The 22,319-nt window shown below is 42.0% G+C and overlaps 1 long non-coding RNA gene across 1 annotated transcript in view; it reads left to right on the top strand.

The window, feature by feature from the left end:
- LOC119520838 overlaps nt 1–21,917 on the top strand; it is a 72,302-nt gene extending 50,385 nt beyond the window's left edge. Inside the window, exons 2-3 of the long non-coding RNA XR_005214223.1 lie at nt 17,852–17,937; nt 21,816–21,917. This is a non-coding gene — a long non-coding RNA (uncharacterized LOC119520838). The remainder of the gene's footprint in view (nt 1–17,851; nt 17,938–21,815) is intronic.
- The last annotated feature ends 402 nt before the right edge of the window (nt 21,918–22,319 follow it).

Genomic DNA, 22,319 nt, shown 5'->3' with positions numbered 1-22,319 from the left:
TATCCTCTAGTAATTTTTGTAAATCTTTTAAAGTGGTAATAACATCCCTATGAAGCTGTACTTCCTGGGGACAAATTGTTAGTCTGTCAATGCTTGAACCTAAATACTGTACTGGCAAAGCGTGTTGTACCTTGTCAGTGGCAACATTTAAACCTACATTTTGTAAAGCCTTTTGAACAGCAATGAATAAAGCTTCTACTTCAGCTTCCTGAGGTGCAGAACATAAGATATCATCCATATAGTGGATTATATAAGCATTAGGAAATTTGGAATAGACCAGCTACAAAGCACGGTCCATATAATATTGACAAATTGTAGGGCTATTTAACATGTCTTGTGGCAAAACTTTCCACTGATGCTGTTTGGAAGGAGTTTTATTGTTAGGAGACAAAATAGTGAATGCAAATTTTTCTTTATCTTGATTCACCAAAGGGATAGAGAAGAAGCAATCTTTAATACCAATAGCTACTAAGGCCCAATTTTCAGGGATCATGCTGGGGTTTGGGAGTCTTGGCTGTAATGGTCCCATAGGCTGAATGACAGCATTATCACCTCTTAAATCAGTTAACAGTCTCCATTTCCCTGTCTTTTTCTTTATATGAAACAGGAGAATTCCAAGGGCTAAAAGATGCCTCAATATGTTGCAATGTTAACTGCTCTTGAACAAGTTCATGTAAAGCCTCCAATTTTTCTTTTGTAAGAGGCCACTGCTCTACCCATATTGGTTTTGTAGTAGACTATACCAGTGGAACAGGCTGTGGAGGCAAATGAACAGTGGCCACTACAAAAAAGGTTTGTAGCCTAAACCAAAGTGATTGCATTTTGGAGAAATTTGTACAGGTAAAGAAGCACCTTGCAGATGTACACCTAGCCCACAGCGAGGTACGTACCCCATGTCTGCCATCATATTTTGACTCTGAATACTATATACCTGTGCCAGTTTGAATGTATTGTGTCTCACAAATGCCATTGTCTTTGTAGTTTTGTGGGGCAGACGTTTGGTGATGGTTGGATTTGCTTGGAATGTGCCCCACTCAGCTGTGTGGGTAATGATTCTGATGAGATGTTCCCATGGAGGCATGGCCCTGCCCATTCAGGGTGGGCCTTGATTGGTGGAGCTATATAAATGAGCTGACTCAGGGGGGAGGGAAGTGAGTGCAGCTGTGAGTGATGTTTTGAAGAGGAGCAAGCTTGCTGGAGAGGAGCATCCTGGGAGAAAGCCATTTTGAGGCCAGAGCTTTGGAGTGCATGCCGGCTGCCTTCCTAGCTAGCAGAGGTTTTCCGGATGCCATTGGCCATCCTCCAGTGAAGGTACCCAATTGCTGATGTGTTACCTTGGACACTTTGTGGCCTTAAGACTGTAACTGTGTAGTGAAATAAACCCCCATTTTATAAAAGCCTACCCATCTCTGGTGTTTTGCATTCTGCAGCATTAGCAAACTAATACAGATTTTGGTACCAGAGAAGTGGGGTGCTTTTGCTGCTGAGTTTGCAAATACCAAACATGTTGGAATGGCTTTTTAAATGGATAAGGGGAAGTTTCTGGAAGAGTTGTGAGGAGCTTGATAGAAAAGGCCAAAACTGCTTTAAAGAGACTGTTTGTGGAAATATGGACTCTAAAGATACTCTGACAAGGACTTGAACAGAGATGATCAATGTGTTGTGAACTGGAAGAAAGGAGATCCTTGTTTTAAAGTGGCAGAGAATTTGGCAAAATTGAGTCCTGGTGTCAGATGGAAGGAAGAATCTGGAAGCAACAACCTGGAATACTTAGCTGAGGAGATCTCCAGACTACATGTGGAGGATGTATCCTGGCTTCTCCTTGCAGCTTATAGTAAAATGCGAGCAGAGAGAGATAAATTTAGAACTGAACTCTGGGTTCAAAGAAACCAGAAGCTGATGGCTTGGAAAATTATGAGCTTCCAGGGGTTGGAATCCCAGAAGCTACAGCCCAACATGAGGATGTAACCAAACACGGAACCCAGCCACCATTTCAGTACAAGCCAAGATCAGAGATGGAATTATCCAGAAAGGATTTGTGGAAAGTCCTATTGTCTAATGGCTTTGATCCCTGTGTGCTTCATGCAAAGCCAACAGAATTTTTGTGAGATCTTTATAGACAGAGCCATTACCAGTCTGGACTGGAGGAGACAGACAAGGAAAAAATTAAAGGAAAAATCTCTTCAAAGATAGAGCCATGGAGGTTGAGGTCTGGAGTCAGGAGGTCTTGGGCTGGGAGAGCAAAGCAGCCCACATGCATGGAAAGGGTGAGTTTGCCCTGGAGGTCGAGGACAGGCTTTCTGCCTTGATGTTCTGGAAGAGTTTTGCCATCTGAGGTCCCAAAGAGGGCGGAGCACATTCCCAGGGAATTGGGGAGAGCCTGGCTGCCACACACTGTTCTGAAGGGGTTGAGCGTGTGCCCCGGAGATGGAAGGGAATCCAGGAGCTGCCCCGATGTTTGAGGAGGGTGGGGCCAAGAAGGTGGTCTCCCCAATGTTTGGATATGTTGGAGCACTCACCCAAGCATTTGGAGAGAAAAGGGCTGCCACAAAGTCCCTTAGGAAGGTATAGACTCCCACTCTCTCAAGCCCCAAGGATGCAAGATTGTTCTGTAAATGACTCTCAGACTTTGAAATCTAATGGAGTTTGTTCTGCGGGTTTTAGGAACTGTTTTGCCCTTGTTAACCCTGTTTTCCTTATGCTTTCTCCTTAAGGCAATGGAAATGTTTATCCTATGAATGTCTCTCCTTTGTATATTGGGAGCACATAACTTGTTCTAAGTTCACAGATCCACAGCTAAAGAAGAATTATGCCTTAGGACTGACCATGCCTAAATTGATTTTGCTGGGATTTTGTACTTGACTATTGTTACTGAGATGATGTAAGTTTCTGTGATGTTGTTGTGGGATGGATGTATTTTGTATTTGGAAAGATAATGTCATTTTGGGGTCCAGGGGGTGGAATGTGCCAGTTTGAATGTATTGTGTCCCCCAAATGCCATTGTCTTTGTAGTTTTGTGGGGCAAGCATTTTGGTGATAGTTGGATTTGCTTGGAATGTGCCCCACCCAGCTGTGGGTAATGATTCTGATGAGATGTTCCCATGGAGGCATGGCCTCACCCATTCAGGGTGGGTGTTGATCAGTGGAGCTATATAAATAAGCTGACTCGGGGGGAGGAAAAGGAGTGCAGCTGGGAGTGATATTTTGAAGAAGAGCAAGCTTGCTAGAGAGGAACGTCCTGGGAGAAAGCCGTTTTGAGGTCGGAGCTTTGGAGCAGACGCTGGCTGCCTTCCCAGCTAACAGAGGTTTTCCAGACACCATTGGCCATCCTCCGGTGAAGGTGCCCGGTTGCTGATGTGTTGCCTTGGACTCTTTGTGGCCTTAAGACTGTAACTGTGTAGTGAAATAAACCCCCGTTTAATAAAAGCCTATCCATCTCTGGTGTTTTGCATTCTGCAGCATTAGCAAACTAGAACAATACCCCATTCGGGGGGAATAGGCACAGTTGCCCCCCATTGTTCAAGCAAGTCCCTTCTCCAATGGTTTAGAGGCAGAGCAGCTACATATGGCTGAAACGTAGCTTTCTGTCCCTCAGCGCGAGGACAAGGTAAGATGTTAACACTTTGCATTAATCCTTATGCAGAACCGAGGCCCACAACACTAATCTGTGCCTCTTGCAATGGCCAATGCTGTTGGCTGATGACAGAGACGTCTGCACCTGTGTCTATAAAGCCAGTGAATTTATGTCCATGAATAGTGAGCGTGCACATAGGGTGCAGCTCCTGAAGAGCCTCTGTAAGAAAAATTCCAGCTTTGCCAGTGCTGCCAAAACCCCCATTGCCCTGTTGCTTTCAAGAGGAACCAACAGGGATATATGGCAACAACAAAGCTGGGCAGTCCTTTCACCTTTATGAGCAGTCCATGGAATTGTGGAAGACATAACCACTTGAATTTCTCCAGTATAATCAGAGTCAATAACTCCAGTATGTACATGAACACCCTTAAGATTAAGAGAACTACATCCAAGCAAAAGACCCACCATCCCTGTAGGTAAAGGCCCATAATATCCAGTGGGAACCTTAACAGGAGAATTGTCAGGGAGAAGACATATCTCAGCATTAGCAGTAAGATCTACTGCTGCACCCCCTGCAGTGGCTGGGGAAAGTTCCAAGATGGAAGGCTTGGAGATGGTGGAGGACTGCCTGCAGATCCTGATGATGGATCAGGAATGCTCCCTTTCAGTGAGGGGCTAGGAGCTTGCCCCAATTGCCATTTCCCGAGAAGGAATTTCCATCTTTATGAAAGGCAGACCAGCATTGGCTAGCCCAATGCCATACCTTTTGACATTTTGGACACATACCAGGCTGCTTTTGAGAAGGCTTATTTTTAGAATGATTGCATTCCTTCCAGGTGTGACCAATTTTGCCGCAGGAAAAGCAGTTTCCTGGGAATCGAGATCCAACCCGCAAATTAGCCATAGCTTGAGCCATCATTTCAGCTTTATAACCCTCAGTTCCAATATCTTGGCATAAACAAATATATCCAATGATAACAGTTTTTCCTTTAAAAGGAGCAATAGCTTGTGGGCAGTCTTTATTAGCATTCTCATAAGCCAGCAATTGTAAGATTGTATCTGCAGCTTCTAAGTTCATTACCTGGCATTTTATGGCCTTATGAAGCTGTGCAATAAAATCTGGATAAGATTCCTTTGGTCCTTGTAAAACCTTTAGAAAGGACTGAGCAGCTTTCCCTTTGGCCTCAATTTTATCCCAGGCCTATAAACAATGCTGAATTTGCTGAATGGCCTGGTCATTGTAAAGAGACTGATTTTCAATAGTAGAATGAGCCCCATTTCCCATTAACTGATTAATAGATATATTTACATTATTTTACCGATTATCTGCAGCTTGTATCTCTGCATGCTCCATCCACCAGGTCCTAAACTGCAGGTATTCCCCTGAACTAAGGACTCTCTGAGCTAAGGCTATTCAATCAATAGGAATTAAGCAAAAGCCTTCAGCCAAACCCTGAAAAATGCCAAATGTAAAAGGAGAGTGGAGCCCATAAGTTTGAATAGATTTTTTCAATTCTTTAACAATCTCAAAAGGGATGGCCTCATGAGAAAACCTGTATATCCCATTAGGATGATTAGGATCTTGGCCAGGAGGCATCTCCTCAGTTACTGTAACTGGGAAAGCAACAGGATAACACATAGCTTCTAAATCCCCATAGCACCTGGCCTCTGCAAGACCTTGCTGTATGTCAGAGAGACTAGCAGGCTTAACCAGTGGAGTGCTGCCAGGGATGGGAAGAGATGGTGGGGGAGGCAGGGGCCATTCTTCCCAGCAAGGGGCCATGGAGGGTTTAGAGCAAGAATAAAAGACTTTAGTACTCTTAATCTGATCTTTATCATCATCGGAAAGGGGATCAGGATCAACATCATCTTCAAGCTCATCCCCCTCCTCATCATCATCAGTTTTTAAGGGCTGAAGAACAGATTTAATTAAAGTCCAGGTGGACCAAATAGTAATAGGCAGGTTAACTCCCTGCAAATGTTTTTGCTTTAACTCTTTACCTACCCGTTCCCAGCAATTCAAGAGAGCCAAGGGTAGGAAACCAGGAACAATATTTTTCAATAACTTGCAATAATTCCAAAATCTGTGATTTCCCCACTTTAACACCACTGGCCTGCAGCAGCTGTTGCAGAAGGGAAATATATGACATATTTAACGTGTCCTTCAGCATTACCCATTACCCTGCTACAAGGAACACATAAAAACACGGCCATTACCTCCACCCGAGTTCCAGCACCTCTATACCTCAGTCGTTCAAGTGATTCTTCTGTCAGGAACCAGGTGCAGTTCTTAAGGCCCCAATGTGGGTCACCAGTTATTGCTGACAGGGCAGTGAAGGAATGAAACATGGACACAAAATATATAGTTCTGGGAGCAGGGACTCAGAGCCTTGAAGACAAAAAGCACCTCTGCTTGCTCCACAACATATTTATTAGCTTCACTTTCTCACAGAAAATAGGGGAGTTACTAACAGGCTATAGAAAGCAGGATAGGGAAGTTAGCAAAACAGGGAAGTCAAGGACAGACCATCCAAGACTTGCATGCTTCTTGTATCAACATTGCGAGTGCTAGTGAAGTCAAGGACACATTCCCAGCTCAGGCTATTTTCCCACACACAGCCAGAAGGCAAGGTCACCATCCCTGTGAAACTAAGTCCAATTTCTTTGAAAAGTATGCTAAAGTTTTGTGTGAGAACACCAAGCCCTATTCCCTGTCTTTCATGTAAAACAGATCAAAATGTTTGCACACATCAGGCATTTCCATGGTTGGAGTGGTGTTCAGCTTTTCTTTAATTTGATGAAAGGCCTGGTTACATCCTGCAGTCTATTCCAGGGCTTTTCTGTCTGAGCCCTGCACAGTGATGTGCAATGGTTTGGCAATAAGCCTAAAATTGGAGATCCAGATGCAGCAGAAACTGGATATTCCTAGAAATCACTCTAAATACCTCTTTGTCTTAGGGGATGAAACATTCATCAGGGCTTGGAGCTTATCAGGCAGGAGAGCTCTCTGATCATGGGAGAACAAATACCCTAAATACTTTACACAGGGCCTAGTGAATTGAGATTTCCTCTGAAACACCTTATATTCCTGTACTAGTTTGAATGTATTATGTCCCCCAGAAAAAAGCCATATTCTTTGATGCAATCTTGTGGGGCAGACATATTAGTGGGAATTAAGTTGGAATATTTGGATTAGGTTGTTTGCATGGAAATGTGCCCCACCCAACTGTAGCTGATAACTCTGATGAGATATTTCCATGGAGGCATGGCCCCACCCATTCAGGGTGGGCCTTGATCACTGGAGCTATATAAATGAGCTGACAAATGGAAGGAACTCAGTGCAGCTGTGAGTGACACTTTGAGGAGGAGCTACAGCCAAGAGGGACACTTGGAAGAAAGCACAGGAGCTGCAGATGAGAGACAGTTTGAAGACAACCTTTGAAAGCAGACTCTTGCTCCAGAGAAGCTAAGAGAGGACAAATACTCCTAGGACAACTAAGAGTGACATTTTTGAGGGACTGCAGCCTAGAGAGGAATATCCTGGGAGACAGCCATTTTGAAACCAGAACTTTGGAGCAGACACCAGCCATGTGACTTCCCAGCTAACAGAGGTTTTCCAGACACCACTGGCCATCCTCCAGTGAAGGTACCCAATTGTTGATGTGTTACCTTGGACACTTTATGGCCTTAAGACTGTAACTGTGTAACCAAACAAACCCCCTTTATAAAAGCCAATCCATCTCTGGTGTTTTGCATTCTGTTAGCATTAGCAAACTAGAACAATACCCTAGAATTTAGAATGTTCAGAGTCTTAGTATTTGCATCTGAATATACATCAGTTTTGCTGGCTATTAAAATATCATCTACATATTGCAAAACAACCCCTTGATGCAGTTGTAAATCACACAAATCTTTTGCTAAGAATTCTCCAAAGAGTGGGGAAGAATTCTTAAATCCTTGTGGTAAAACAGTCCATGTAAGTTGCTCCTTAACTTTAGTGTCTGGATCTTTCCATTCAAAAGCAAATAGTTCTTGGGATTCAAGGGCCACAGGCATGCAAAACAAAGCATCCTTCAAGTCTAATAAAGAAAACCATTTGAAGTTCCCAGTCAGAGTTGTCAATTGAGTGTAAGGATTAGGCATAACTGGATAAATGTCTTTCACAATTTTGTTTATAGCCTTTAAATCTTGGAAAATCTATTTTCTCCATTAGTGCCAGGTGTTAAGACTGGTAGTATAGACATGTCATAGGGAGACTGGCAAGGATGAATGATGCCACTTTCTTTCGAGGTTTCTATTACTGATTTAATGCTTTTCTTTGTGTAAGATATCGGCATACCTTGGGCTGATTTGATCCTCCTTTGAGCTCAAATTTTACTGGATGGTCAATTACAGCTCTTCCTAGAGTGTCAGATGACCATGCCTCAGAGGCAACATGCTCTAGTATGTGAGCTGGTACTGATTCCTTTTCAGGTTCTTCAGCTTGTAAAAGGGCAGCCAGCAGATGCAGTCCTTTGTCTGGAGGCAATTGGGTCACTATTTTCCTTTTGAGAACACAACTTGAGCATTTAATTTAATTAGCAAATCACTTCCCAGCAACAATACAGGGCATTCAGGCACATACAGAAATTGAGGCTGCAAATACTCTTTTCCAATTTTACAATCTACAGGTTGTAGGAGAACCTTAGGTGTATTTTGACCATTTATTCCCATGATCATAATTTGCTCATTTGTCTCAGTGGCTAATTGCTGGTTTATCACAGAATGTTGCCCCTGTATCATGAGAAAGTCCACTAATTTGCTTCTCACCTTTATCTTTACCTGAGGTTCCTGGTGGGATATAGGTATGGCAGAAGAAAATGCTGCCAATACCCTTGGGCACCCCTAATCAGAAACTTTTAGTCTGGATCCATGGACCACTAATGTCATTTAATTCTTTTCTTTTTTTCTTATTTGTCAGTTTGGGACAGGTTTTCTTCCAATGTTTTGCTCCCTGCAGTAACCATGCTGATCTTTATTAGGTTTCTCTTTTTGTCTCCACCATGACCTTCAGGTGTCTGGCTCTCACTTAGAACAGCTGCTAGAAGGGCAGTCTGTTGCTTCAGCTGCTGTTTTTGGTGAGCTTCTTCCTGATACTTGAATACCACAAAAGCAACATCTATGAGAATTGTCATGGGCATTCCAAGCCCACCCTCTAGCTTCTGTAATTTGCACCAAATTTCTGGAGCACTCTAAGAAAAGGCAAGTGAATTACTCTAGTATTTTCTGGACTTTCTGGATCTATTTTAGAATATCTGCAGTTCTCTCTAAGAAAGCAGAGGAATTCTTATTAGGCTCCTGCTGCAACTCCCATATTTTGTTCATAGATTTTTGTTTAGGGGCCCCATTCTTAAGGTCAGCCAAAATGCATGTTTTGTAGTGCTCTGAATGAGCATGCTCCCCAGGGTCATTAGGATCCCAGTGGGGATCTGCCTCAGGGAGAGTGGCACTTGGGACAGCATAAATGGGGTTCTGGGGAGACACCTCTCATAAGCATTCTGCCTCCTGGTTTGCTTTATATACACCATTCCTCTTTCCTCCAATGTTAGCAACATATTCATCAATGACTGAATATCAGCCCAATTTGGGGCATGTGTGGCAAACATAGACACAGTGTTTTCATTTGGTCCAGATCAGCCATGTAACCAGTTGTGTTATTTCTCCAGCTTAATAAGTCAGATGTTGAAAATGGCATGTGGACCAACATAGTTCCCAAGAGTGTCCCTCCTCATCAACTCCTAAAGGGACCTGATGCATTGAAAATTGCCCTAACCCAGAAGTGGTTGCATGCTATCAAAACTGCACACCATTATGCATATGAAATGGGGAGGTCATTCCTCCAACAGGATCATATGGGGTATCAGAGGAGTGATAGCGAGCTCAGCCAGGCTCACAGGTGATGAAGGGGGTGGGAATGGCACTGCAGTCAGACTTGCATTGGCTGAGCTTGCAGGCATGGATGGCACTGCTGCCATACCTGCACTGGGAGGTGTCACTGCTCCCCCAGATGTCAGAAAGGGTGAATGCAGTATTCTTTCAACACCAACAGGTGGAGGAGGTGGAAGGAATGGAGAGGAAAGTCATCGAATGGGTCTTGCTCACAAGTGAGGATTTCATGCAAGGCTTTTAATATTCATCTCTTCTCCACTTGGACCTCATCAAGGGGCTTCTTTTTAAATAACTCACAATATTTTAAGGCCTCATCTATAGTTTCCTCCTCTGTTGCAAAAGGCTCCTCCCATATAGCTCCATCTGAATCCTCAAGGTACAGTAAATTAAACCTCTTTACAATGTCTTTATCTTTACACAACCCCACAAATAGTTGAATATAAGGCACATCATCTAACCTCTTGTTTTTCTTGCAGTATATCTCTAATTGGATAATAACCTGGAGGTCAAGAGTCCCATTCTTTAGCAACTCCAACTCTTTACTTAATTTATATTGTGGCCACACAGATTTGCAATAATGTATTAACAGTTCCTCCTTTAAATGACATTCTCCAAATTTAGATCAATCATTAAGAATAGTTCCCAAGGGAGATGTAGCCAGCACACTTGGAGAGTTTCCCATGGCTGGGCAATACCAACAGAATTCACAAAGACAGAACATCAGAGTAGAAGCTCCTCAAATACAACTGGTTCCCTACACAAATGCAAACTGCAAACTGCACAAAATTCTATAGGAGAACCACAAATCCAGGGTCTTGGATAGTGGGGCTCAAACCCACCAAGTATGCATGCATGACCCTGGGATCAACTCAGTTAGTCTTATTACACAATAGACTAATTGAAACAAAAGGAAGCAAATTGGACACAACAAACAAAAGATCATACCCTTATGCAGCACAGGGAGAGTCTTGATTGCAAAGTCACTTTCACGCAGATATGCTTGGTGTCTGTCTGCAGCAGGCACTTTCACCTGGACCCTCCAGTCCCAGCACTCCAGGAAAATTCCTGGGCAGCTGGTAGGCACAGAGCCAAGGGGTCCAGGAGAGCCTTGCATCCAAGGAGACAAGGATCAGGGCTGCACTAAAGGCAGTGGGGGGTTCCCTTTGTGATCGCTGAGATTGAAGCTGCAGCCACTGAGTGGAACCCGGGCCAGGGCAGACAGGCAGCCTAGAGGGTTGGAGGCAGAGGGTGCCAAACTGGCAAGCCAGCTGTTTCTGGCCAGGACCCCTGTGGCCAGCTCAGCTCCCACAGGCTCTCTCTGCTGTAGGTCAATGACACTCGGGACTGTGAGCTGAGGTTGCCCTCACGCAGGTGGGATAGTGAGTACTGGAAGTGGCTCTTCCTACCTGTATGCCAGCTAGGGAGGGGCTGGAGGAGGCTTTTCAGGCCACGTGGTGCCGGTGAGGCCAGGAGGCTAGGGCTGCTGCAGCTACTGCTGCTGCTTGAGCTCGAGGCCAATGTCCAGAGGCCATGACGGCCCAGGACCCAGGGGCATGAAGAGGCGCTGCTTCTCCTCCTGCAGGATCTGCTCGTGCTCATTCCACTTTGCTGCAGCTTGGCATGCCTCTCCTCCTCGTCTGCCTGGTACAGTCCAGTGACCACTCCCATGGAGCGGCCTAGGGCCTCCTGCACCTGGTACGCCAGTGGAGGGCTCTACGGGGTTGATGGCAGCAGCTCCATGGTTTTGAAGGTGCAGTGGACGCAAGCTTCTGGTGAGGGGGTGGGGAAGGGGCTGGTCAGCACTTAGAGACTGCCCTCCACCTCTGGACACTCACAGTTGAAGAGATGGTCAAGGTGCAGTAGAGCGGAATGCTCCCGCCTCACATTTTCTATTGCCGCACACGGAACTTCCCCTTGCGGGGCAAAGCCGCGGAAGCCGACGCCAATGAGGTCGCTGGCTGCTGGGCAACGTGGGCAACATGGTGCTCAAATGTGGCTGCCCTTTCCTCTTCAGAGCTGACAGTCTCCCGCCTTCTCCTCTTCAAGCACCCGGTCCACCATGGCTGGGGCCTCGCCCTTTTGAGGAGTTGCAGGACCCGGACTCAGTCCCACAACAGGGGATTTTGTTCAGAGCTGGCTGTTCTCCCTTGCATCACTTCAGTCCAGGTGCTGCCAAGTGTCCGTTATTCCGGGCTACAGCAGCAATCGGAGCCCCAGGTGCAGCCAGCGCCTCTCCATGGGACCAATGGGTGAGGCGCAAACACACCAGAAGCTACCTACATGTGGGAGGGGCAGTGTGGTAAGGCCTCCCTAAAATAACGTGGTTCTTCTCCCTTCCATCACACTGATTCCTTAAAAAGGAAGACCTGCACCATGGCTGCTGCATCCATCTCAGCCTTTCTAACCGTGACCATACAACAGGTCGCTCACTGCAGCCACTGGCGCCTCCTGGTGGATACTCAAGGGTATTTGTTTGTTTGCTTAGAGAGGGAAGAAAATAAATTTAAATATATATAAATCACCAACAAACCTTATGTTAAGTTTTTTTGACCGGCAAGAGAAGAGATCAAAGCTCAATTGGAGAACCCTTTATTGTAGCCATGTGCAGGCGGGCTGAAGCCTAAGAGTGGCAAAAGCCCCCAACAAAGGTGGGAGTACAGTTTTATAGATTTTTGTGAGGGTGCTTGGGGGAATAACTGTTGGTGGGTACAGAGAGAAGTAAGGAGTTGAGTCAGGGGATTGGTTTGTTCAGGGTAGGATAAGGAGTTGATTTCAGGGTAAATACAGAGCTGGCATTAAGGGTGTTCAGGGTTAAGGTAAGGAACTGACATCAGGGAGATTATTACATTGTGGAAAATTTTTGTTCTTGCTCAGACCGTTATGTTAGGTAAGAGTGGGTTTTATGTAAACAGTTATGTGTGTTGTGGGAGAGCTTCTAAGGGTGTGTTTTGTATGTGTCAGGGGTAGGGAGTTTTGCCTAACACCTTAGTCTTGGTAGAAGGTTGGAAGGAAGGAATTGCTCAGATTGTTTCTCAAAGGGACTCTCCTGCCCTTTATTTTTAATTACACCCTTCCTCCAGGGAGTTTCAGGGTTTTGTCCATAAAACTCCAGTGTGTCTGATTATCTGCTGTATCTGAGGTTCCAGAAATTACCTGGTAGAAAGAATTCAGTCAAAAGTATTTATTGAGTGAATAAAGGAAAAATATGTTCAACATTTTATGAGGCTTACAGTTTTAATTGATAAATCCTATCAAAGGAACAGGGTGTGTCCCACAGAATGAAGACTTGCATAGATTTAATATCTGTGTAATTAGGGTGTGTCCCCTCCAATGTAGCACAGATTAGGTTTACTGGCTGTTTCCTCCTATATAAAAGGAAGACACAACAGAGGTGGCATTTCACCAGAGAAGAAGATGAAAACAGGACTTTGTGAGAAGAGCAAAGTGCTGTTTTCCTGATGAACCCACTTCAGAATCTAGTTGACCTCACTGGCTCCTACAGTTTGGTTTCTGGTGAGTTCACCATTTAATTTAACTAGATGTCAACCAGCCTCACTAATTCCTATTTTGTAAATCCTGTCAATCTTCAAACATTTTTTCCTCAAAAGCTATACCTCAAAATCTTTAAATTGTACTGTTTTCTGTTCTTATTTCTCTACTTCATCTCTATCCCCAGTGTTGACTTCAAACATATGTTCATTTGTGCATTATCATATATTCACTTATGATAAAAGGGGGCCATCACTTGCCTAAAGCAATTTGCAGAATAACTACACTTAGAAAACAGAGAAACATATAGAGAACCATGGAAATTTAATATTTGATGACCTAAAATCCTTGTTAGTAAAATAATCATACTACTTTTTGTTAATTTCAGGAGAATGCATTTAAAAAATAAAATAACAAATTATTCATTTCAGTACCAAATGCCAGTGGCTAAAATGAAAATATATTTTTTGACTTTTTCTTAAGAAATGAAACATTCTTTATATCCAGAGACCCTAATTTTTCAATTGTGTGATTTTTAAAAAATTTGTTCATACACATCCTATTTGTATGAAAATCAATAATGAAGCTCTCATTTACCCCAGGAATCCCTAATATTTTGAAGCTTGTTGTCATTGCAGTCCTTAGGACCTCAGCTAAATTTTATTTGAAAAGACCTACACTGAATGTTCTTTCTTTTTCTTGGTGGTAAAATATGTACATTCTAGAATTGTGTAATATACTTTTTTGTTGAATATAATCTTTCAGCACAAATATATTTCTCTTTATGGAGAGTCACACTGATGCCCACATCCTGAGAGAAAGTTGGTAGAATGTGAGTCTTCTAAGAGGAAGAAAAACAAACTGGAAGGATTCTCTTTCTGCAGATTGTCTGTATTACTGCTCAGAATCACCCAAATCCACAAAACAATGAGGCTGCAGAGAAATCACATAAGGGTTGTGTGATGGTTAGGTTCATGTGTCAACTTGGCCAGATGATGGCACCAAGGTGTCTACACTTGGCCTAACCATTACTGCAAGGACAGTTGTGGCTGGTTGATAAACCAGAAGGCTGGTTTATTAAATCAGCAGTCAGTTGGCTGCAGCTGTGACTGATTAAATCAACAAAGGGTGAATCTTCCACAATGAGAGAATGCAGTCAGCTGGATTTAATCCAATCAGTTGAAGACTTTTAAGCAAGACAGATAGAGGGCCTTCACTTCTTCTTCAGCAGACCAGTGAAGCATTTCCTGAGGAGTTCATAGATGTTATCAGTTCATTGCCTGAGGAGCTCATTGAACACATTTATCAGCGTTGCCAGTTTGCTGCCTAAGGAATTCATCAAACATATTCATTGGAGTTGCCAGTCTGCTGTCTGATGCATGGAATTTGGACTCATGCATATCCACCATTGCATGAGACACTTTCATAAATCTTATATTTATAGATATCTCTTATTGATTCTCTTTCCCTAGAGAACCCTAATACAGGTTGCCTTTGGGACATTAGAAGAATGGTGTAATTAATCTGTTTTCCCTTATTTCATCTACACAATTTACCTAATTAGAGGGTAAATATTTTATAAAATAGACATAAATTCATTAGACTTATCATGATTGTCATTCCAGTTAACCAAGGAGGGTTTTCAGATTTTATGTTTCCTGAAGTTGTCAATGGCATAAAAAGTTTGTCTTCAAAACAGTGTTTTTGCTAGAGAAAGAAAGAAGCTCTGAGTTCCACAGTTTATATGCAGTATACTCCATAAAGAGTTTGCTTCATTGTCTTTCCCAATGTATTTGAGTTCTGGTGAGTGTCAGAAAGAATTTTTACCAGGAGGAACAGACCTCCTTCTAACATAAATAAAAATATAACTAGAAGGTAATTGTTTAATCTGACTTAGACATTTGATGTAGGTAGGTTCTGAGGGTAGGTTAGAGGGTTGTAACATGATATTTCACTGTATTCAAAATATATCAGTAGTGGTCAAATGGAAACTTGCCTGACTTTACCATTCAGAGGTAGATTTTTCTTCATTTAGAACAGTGGAACTGTTTTCTGCCTTTAGAACAGAAGAGCATAAATAAATAGTTGGATGGAGGGATAGATAAATAGATAGATAGATAGATAGATAGATAGATAGATAGACAGACAGACTTATAAATGGGAAATTTGACAAGTTGCCTGAAGGAGTAATAGGATAGTGATTAAGTGGAAGTGGAAGAGAAAGGTTAACTTTGGAATTTGGTGAAGTGATCTCTGAGGAACTGACATTTAAAACATGATTGAAAGTGCATATGGGATGGGGACATATGTTTGTGGATTGGGGTGGAAATAAGAATGAAAATATTACTCAGTAGAGAGAATAGCAATGTTTAATTTTTCTTGATGGTTTGGGGAAGACATGTGCAAATCAAACTCTGAATGCCAGATGGAGACGTTAACTAAGTTTAGAGACTAGGGAGGAGTATTATTTATATTTTGGGGGGAAAAGAGTTAATGTGTTGCATTATATTTCATTTTAGGTACATGTAATTAAGCAAGTAGCCATGATAGTTCAGAAATGGTATCCAGATAAGTGTTTTGACACTTTCAATTTAGAGACAGCAATGGAAGATTTAATGAAATTGAATAAATGTGTGAACAGAAAAGTGCAGTGCATAAAATAAGGAGAGAAAAGGGGCTAGGATTTAGTTTCAAGATGTTCCAATACTGTTGTTTGAGGAGTTCTTTGCAATGGACATGGGGAAGGAGGGTCTAGAGTGGTTTGAATATAATCAGGAGACTGTGATGTCAGAGAAAGTGAGGAGGAGGAAAGTTCCGAAATGGAGATCATGGTCCAATTCTTTGATTCCAAGTAACTATTTATGAATGAGGACATCAGTTTTGGTTTTTGTGAGTCAAAGGGTGAGAAGCATGTGAGGATATGGTTGGTGTGCTCTCAGTTCATTAAGAGAGGATCTGGAGAGCAAGAACTTGAAAGAAAATACATATAGAGGAGTTTTGCTATTTTTTTTAACATGGGAGAGTAAAAATGAGCTTAAATGGTGAGCTGGAAAGTGAAGAAAGGACAGGTTTCTGTTAAAGGAGGTTTAATTTATAATCAATAATATAGTTTACAACAAAACATGAGATTGATATCAATTGGAGACATTAGACTTAGCCAGAGGTATCATGCTTTTCTATTTAATAGGAGAGAAGGAGCAACCAGTGTGTATGCATTTGGGGATATTGAATATATTATAATATTATCATGTAATTTGGTAAGTTATGTAATCCATATGCTTAGGAGGAGGTAAACTCATCTTTTGAAAATGAAAGGAAATGATAACATTACATGAGATAAAAAAGGTATGGAGATTGGGATTACTTATGGAGTATGCAGGAATGATTTAATTAGCAAGTGATAGTATGGATTCTGGGTAAAATTGAAAACCTCTAGGAGTTGTGAATCTGTGTTTAGACCTGGATCAATATCTTACTCAAGTACTGTGCCAGATGTAGTCATGGATATTTGGATGTATTTGGAGTTACTGAGTATTGAAGGTTGGATTGAAAGGTGTGGTAAAAACAAGGGCATAATGTTGATCTTGATAAGTATCCACTGAAATTACAAACTGTGGACTGAATTGTATAGTAAAAATTGAGAGATAGAGGATAATGTTTGTTGACAGGGGTCAATGCACTGTAGGCCCCATGCAGAAGGAGAATCTGAGTATAGGGAATATTTTGTGGAAAAACTAGGAGAGAAGTTTGTGGCCATAGGGTGGGACCTCTGATGTTGGATGTGAAAGGGACATTCCATGTAAAATCCTTTGAGTGGTGTGTAACAATCTAGGAATTTAAGGTTGGCAGACAGGCAGAGCAAAATTCTAATTCTAGCTGTATAATTTTCTAGCCATGTAATTTTGTAATTATACTAAAATTTTCTTAACTGATCATGTCATTTGTTAACTTGGTAAATAAACCATAAATGGCAGGATTATTGTGAGGATTAAATAAGCAAATGCAGTTAATCACCAAGCAGAGTTACACCTAATACACCTAACGTTTTCTTTTTTTCTGGGCCTCACATAAAAATTGGTGAGTTAAATCTATTGTTTATGAAAAATTATCATCATTTGTTTTTGAAATACATTTAATCATTGCTCTAGTTTGCTAATGCTGCCAGAATTGATTGATTTTTATAAAGGAGGTTTATTGGGTTACAAATTTACAGTCTTAATGACATAAAAGTGCCCAAGCTAAGTTGTCAGCCATAGGGTACCTTCACAGAAGAATGGCCAATGGCACCCAGAAAACCTCTGTTGGCTCAGAAGGCACATGGCTGTTGTGTGCATGCTCCCAGGTTGCATTTCAGAGTGGCATTCTCCAAAATGTTGCTCTTGAGGTGTTTTGTCCTCTCTTAGCTGCAACTCCTCTTCAAAATGTCATTCTCAGTTGCTCTCCAAAATGTCACTTTTAGCTGTTCTGAGTTCCTTCTGCCTGTGAATTCCTTTATACGACTTTAGTGATCCAATTAACACTCACCCTGAATGGGCAGGGTAACATCTCCATGGAAATTATCCAAATGTTTCACTCACAGTTGATTGAACATGGAATTTTGGTGGACATAATGCATCCAAACTGGCACAATCATTAGCAGTGTTTTAGGGGATAATTTACTGGTTATAAATGATTAATGCTTTCACTCACACACACACCTACACACACACCACATTTACAGAGAGACAGAGAAATACAGGGATGCTCCCACAAATGATGATTAATATGGGACAGAACTATAGCAACCACTTTACCGGTGACAGTTGGGTCTGGAAATTGTGGACAAGTTTTGAGACTCATGGCTTCTTTCTCCATCCTCAGCTTTGGATGCTTATTGCTTGGACTGCCTGAGAATGAAAAACTGAAGGAAGACTGCTGCTGATGAAACTATTGACAATGCACCACTGGTGAGTAGGAATTTCTAATTCTACTGAAATGAAATCCCCCTACAGGAATATGCAGAATTCCCCTACTGGCCTGGCAATTTCTAAGTACACTCATGAGATATTCATGTATTTGAGGTCCACTTAAGTATACCCAGGACCCTGGTATAATTATGGTGGATCAGGAAGTAAGTAAGAAACAATCTCACTGCCATTTACGTGAACTTCTAGCCTCTGTCTATTAAGGCTGTATATTCACAGAAGGGGTGTGAAAGGATTTATTTTCTTTATGCAGCCTATGACCTCCGTGGGGAAGTAATTCACTCATTCACTATGTTAGTGGTAGTAATGTGCTTAGCATTGTGGTGAATATAAGGGATAGAGAGAGTAATTGCACAACATGACAGTCTAATAAGGAGGCAATTTGTTTATCAGTTGAGTTTGATCAGTCTAGTTTTATGAGTGCTGGGGGATATGGCATGTTAAGGAGAGCACAAGAAAAGGCAATGAAAATTAATGTATTTATTTTATCCAATAGTAAACTTACAGTTTTCATAGTTTGAAAAGATGTTTGAAATTCCCATTACCATCTTGTCCCCAGTTAACCATTTTCTTTCTTTTAAACAATATTTGTATGACTTTGGTGAATGGAAGCAATGAACAGGTAATAATGTTTCCTTCCTTACTTTAAGCTGTGCACACAGGAGAAGTATTGTAGGTAGAGGATCTAGTGATAGAGAGCCTATTTATCCTTGAACAGGCAGTCAAGATGAATATACAAGGGACACAATGAAAATTAGTTTGGATGTCCAGGAGGATATTGAGTATGGGAGGCCTCCTAACACAGGAAGGGTCAGCCTGGGACTGCTCTTTAGTAGATCAGTCACAGAGGGCCCTGAATTTTGCTGCTGAAGAGCCTACCATCATATCATAATAAAAACCTGAGTTTTCTAGAGTCGAAAGAGGAAGAACCTACTGATCCCAAGTTCTGTATAAAGTCTGTACAGTTCTGCAGAAGTATGTACATTGCTTCAAGTCTTGGAAAATTACAGGCTTCCAGGGGGTGGAATCCCAGAAGCTACAGCCCAATGTGAAAATGTAACCAAATGTGGAACCCAGCCACCATTTCAGTACAAGCCAAGATTGGAAAAGGAGTTAAGCAGAAAGGATTTGTGGAAAGTCCTATTGTCTGATGGCTTTGACCTCTGCATGCTTCATGCAAAGCCGACAGACTTTTTGTGAGATCTTTATAGACAGAGACATTGCCAGTCTGGACTGGAGGAGACAGACAAGGAACAAATTGAAGGAAAAATTTATTCAAAGACAGAGCCATGGAGGTTGATGTCTGGACTCAAGAGGTCTCAGGCTGGGAGAGTGGAGCAACCCTCATGCATGGAAAGGGTGAGTTTGCCCTTGAGGTCAAGGGCAGGCCTTCTGCCTTGATGCTCAGGACATGTCCTGCCACCCCAAGCCCCAAAGAGGGTGGAGCACATTCCCAGGGAATTGGGGAGAGCCTGGCTGCCACCACACTGTTCTGAAGGGGTTGAGTGTGTGCCCCGGAGATGGAAGGGAATCCGGGTGCAGCCCCAATGTTTGAGGAGGGTGGGGCCAAGAAAGTGGCCTCCCCAATGTGTGGATATGTTGGAGCACTCACTGAAGCATTTGGAGAGAAAAGGGCTGCCAAAAATGCCCTTAGGAAGGGTTAGACTCCTGCTCTGTCAAGGCCCAAGGATGCAACGTTGTTCTGTTAATGACTCTCAGACTTTGAAATCTAATGGAATTTGTCCCGTGGGTTTTAGGAACTGTTTTGGTTCTGTTAACCCTGTTTTCCTTTATTTTGCTCCTTATGGCAATGAGAATGTTTATTCTATGAATGTCCCTCCTTTGTATATTGGAAGCACATAACTTCTTCTAAGTTCACAGATCCACAGCTAGAGGGGAATTATGCTTTAGGACTGACCACCTCTATAATTGATTTTGATGGGATTTTGTACTAAGCTATTGTTACTGAAATGATTTACGTTTCTGTGATATTGTGGGATGAATGTATGTTGTATATGGAAAGATAATGTCATTTTGGGGTCCAGGGGGTGGAATGCGCCAGTTTGAATGTATTATGTCCCCCCAAATGCCATTATCTTTGATGTAATCTTGTGTGGGCAGAAGTTATCAGAGTTGATTAGATTGTTATTCTTTGGGTGTTTCCTTGGAATGTGCCCCACCCAGCTGTGGGCGATGACTCTGATTGGATAATTTCCATGGAGGTGTTGCTCTGCCCATTCAGGGTGGGTCTAAGTTGATAAGTAGAGCCATATAAATGAGCTGACATAACAGAAGCAGCTCAATGCAGCTGTGAGTGATGTTTTGAAGAGGAGCTACAATCAAGAGGGACAATTTGAAGAAAGCACAGGAGCTGCAGATGAAAGATATTTTGAAGGCAGCCGTTGAAAGCAGACTCTTGCTCCAGAGAAGCTAAGAGAGGACAAATACCCCAAGTGCAACTAAGAGTGACATTTTTGAGGAACTGCAGCCTAGAGAGGAATGTTCTGAGAGAAAGCCATTTTGAAACCAGAACTTTGGAGCAGATGCCAGCCATGTGCCTTCTCAGCTAACAGAGGTTTTCTGGACACCATCGGCCATCCTCCAGTGAAGGTACCCAATTGTTGATGTGTTACCTCAGACACTTTATGGCCTTAAGACTGTAACTGTGTAACCAAATAAACCCCCTTTTATAAAAGCCAATCCATCTCTGGTGTTTTGCATTCCAGTGGCATTTGCAAACTAGAACAAAGTCTTTCTGACATTTTAATGAATAATAGATTTATCACTTGTACTTAACAAGTCTTGGTTAGACAGGAATCACCAGCTCATTGGATTTTTCAAAACTTGTAACATTTTGTTAAACCATTTCATAGACAAGGAAACTGACAGCATTGCATGTGCCTCAATTTGGTTAAGTTGGATTTTCAATTTTTGTCCAGTTGAAGATCAGATATCACATAATGGGAGAATGAGACAAAAATACAAGAGAAAAGTAGTTTATTACTCCCAAGTGCTAGGGTGAGATGGGTGCCATGTGGAGTTGGTGGAAAGTGTGATCAGCCATGGTTGTGTGTGGGCAGGACACAAGCAGAGCAAAAGGAAACCATGGGTTTGTGCTTTTATTGTGGGTTGGAAGTGTAGGTTAGTGTGTTTTCCAGAGAAGTCAGTGACTGGTTAGTTTAAAGCAAACACCTGTGAAAAGGGAAGGGACTTGGGGTCTCAGGATTGTGGGGATGGTTACCTTACTATTTGTGACCACCTGTGGGTTTGCAGTGAAGCATGCAAGTGATGGAGATGGTGAGAAAATATGTCAGTTTTATTTCTGGGGAGTTTAGGCTGCAGAGATGGAAAACTGTGAACTATGCCACAGATCAGTGTTGAGGCAAGTGGCTTGGTGAACTAACATGGATGTTAAGGCAGAACACAAAAGGGGGATAAGTGAACAATCATGTTTGAAAGTGACAGATGATGAATAATGCTTCCCTTATGATGGATCTGTGGATTTACTTCAAATTTGTGGAGGAGATTTAGTTATGGATGCTCAAGAGCAAATTGCATGAACACCATATGGATGTTATTATTATCAGTTTCTTGGCAAACTTTCAGTTTATATCACACCATGTTATGCAATATTGTCTTACAGTGAAGATTTATGTATTCAGAGTGTGTATGTCTCTATGAATGTATCTGAAGGATAGATGCCAGGTTAGCAGTAAGAATGATCTAACTGGAATCCCAAACACAGTTTAACACTTTTATATATACAAACCCCTCTCTTTCTCAGTGTTGCTATTTCAACCAGTCTACTGTGGATATTTGTAAGGATAGAATTGTCTGAACCCAAATGCCTTTATGTTTAGGAATCAGTGATCTTCAGTGATGTAGCTATAGACTTTTCCAGGGAAGAGTGGGCCTTGCTGGACACAACCCAGAGAAAGCTGTTCAGAGATGTTATACTGGAGAATATCAATTTTCTTGTGACTGTGGGTGAGTTTCTCAATATTTTCTCTGTCATTTATACATCTATGTATCTAGATATCTGTCTTTCCATTCACCCACCCATCAATCTATTTAATCTATCAACAATTTATTCAAGTATCTAAACCACTTCCCCATATGCCACTCTGAGATCTGTTCTGAATCTTTCATAAATGTTATGACTACTTGAAAGAAACTTTGCCTTTTCACTTTTTCCTTACATCTCATTTGTTACACCAGAGATGTGTGATCTTCCTGACTAAAATTTCATGTCTTTCTTGATGCTCAATCTCCAAAATTCAGAACAGCATGAGAACTCAATGGATATTATTTCTACTGATAATATACATATTATCTAGATAATTATTATCCTCTAGGAGCTGTGG

Source organism: Choloepus didactylus, chromosome 26 (assembly GCF_015220235.1).
Source record: "Choloepus didactylus isolate mChoDid1 chromosome 26, mChoDid1.pri, whole genome shotgun sequence".
In the NCBI taxonomy this organism is placed as follows: domain Eukaryota; kingdom Metazoa; phylum Chordata; class Mammalia; order Pilosa; family Megalonychidae; genus Choloepus; species Choloepus didactylus.
Note: the sequence above shows the minus strand (reverse complement) of the source record. Positions and strands in the feature narration are given on the sequence as shown.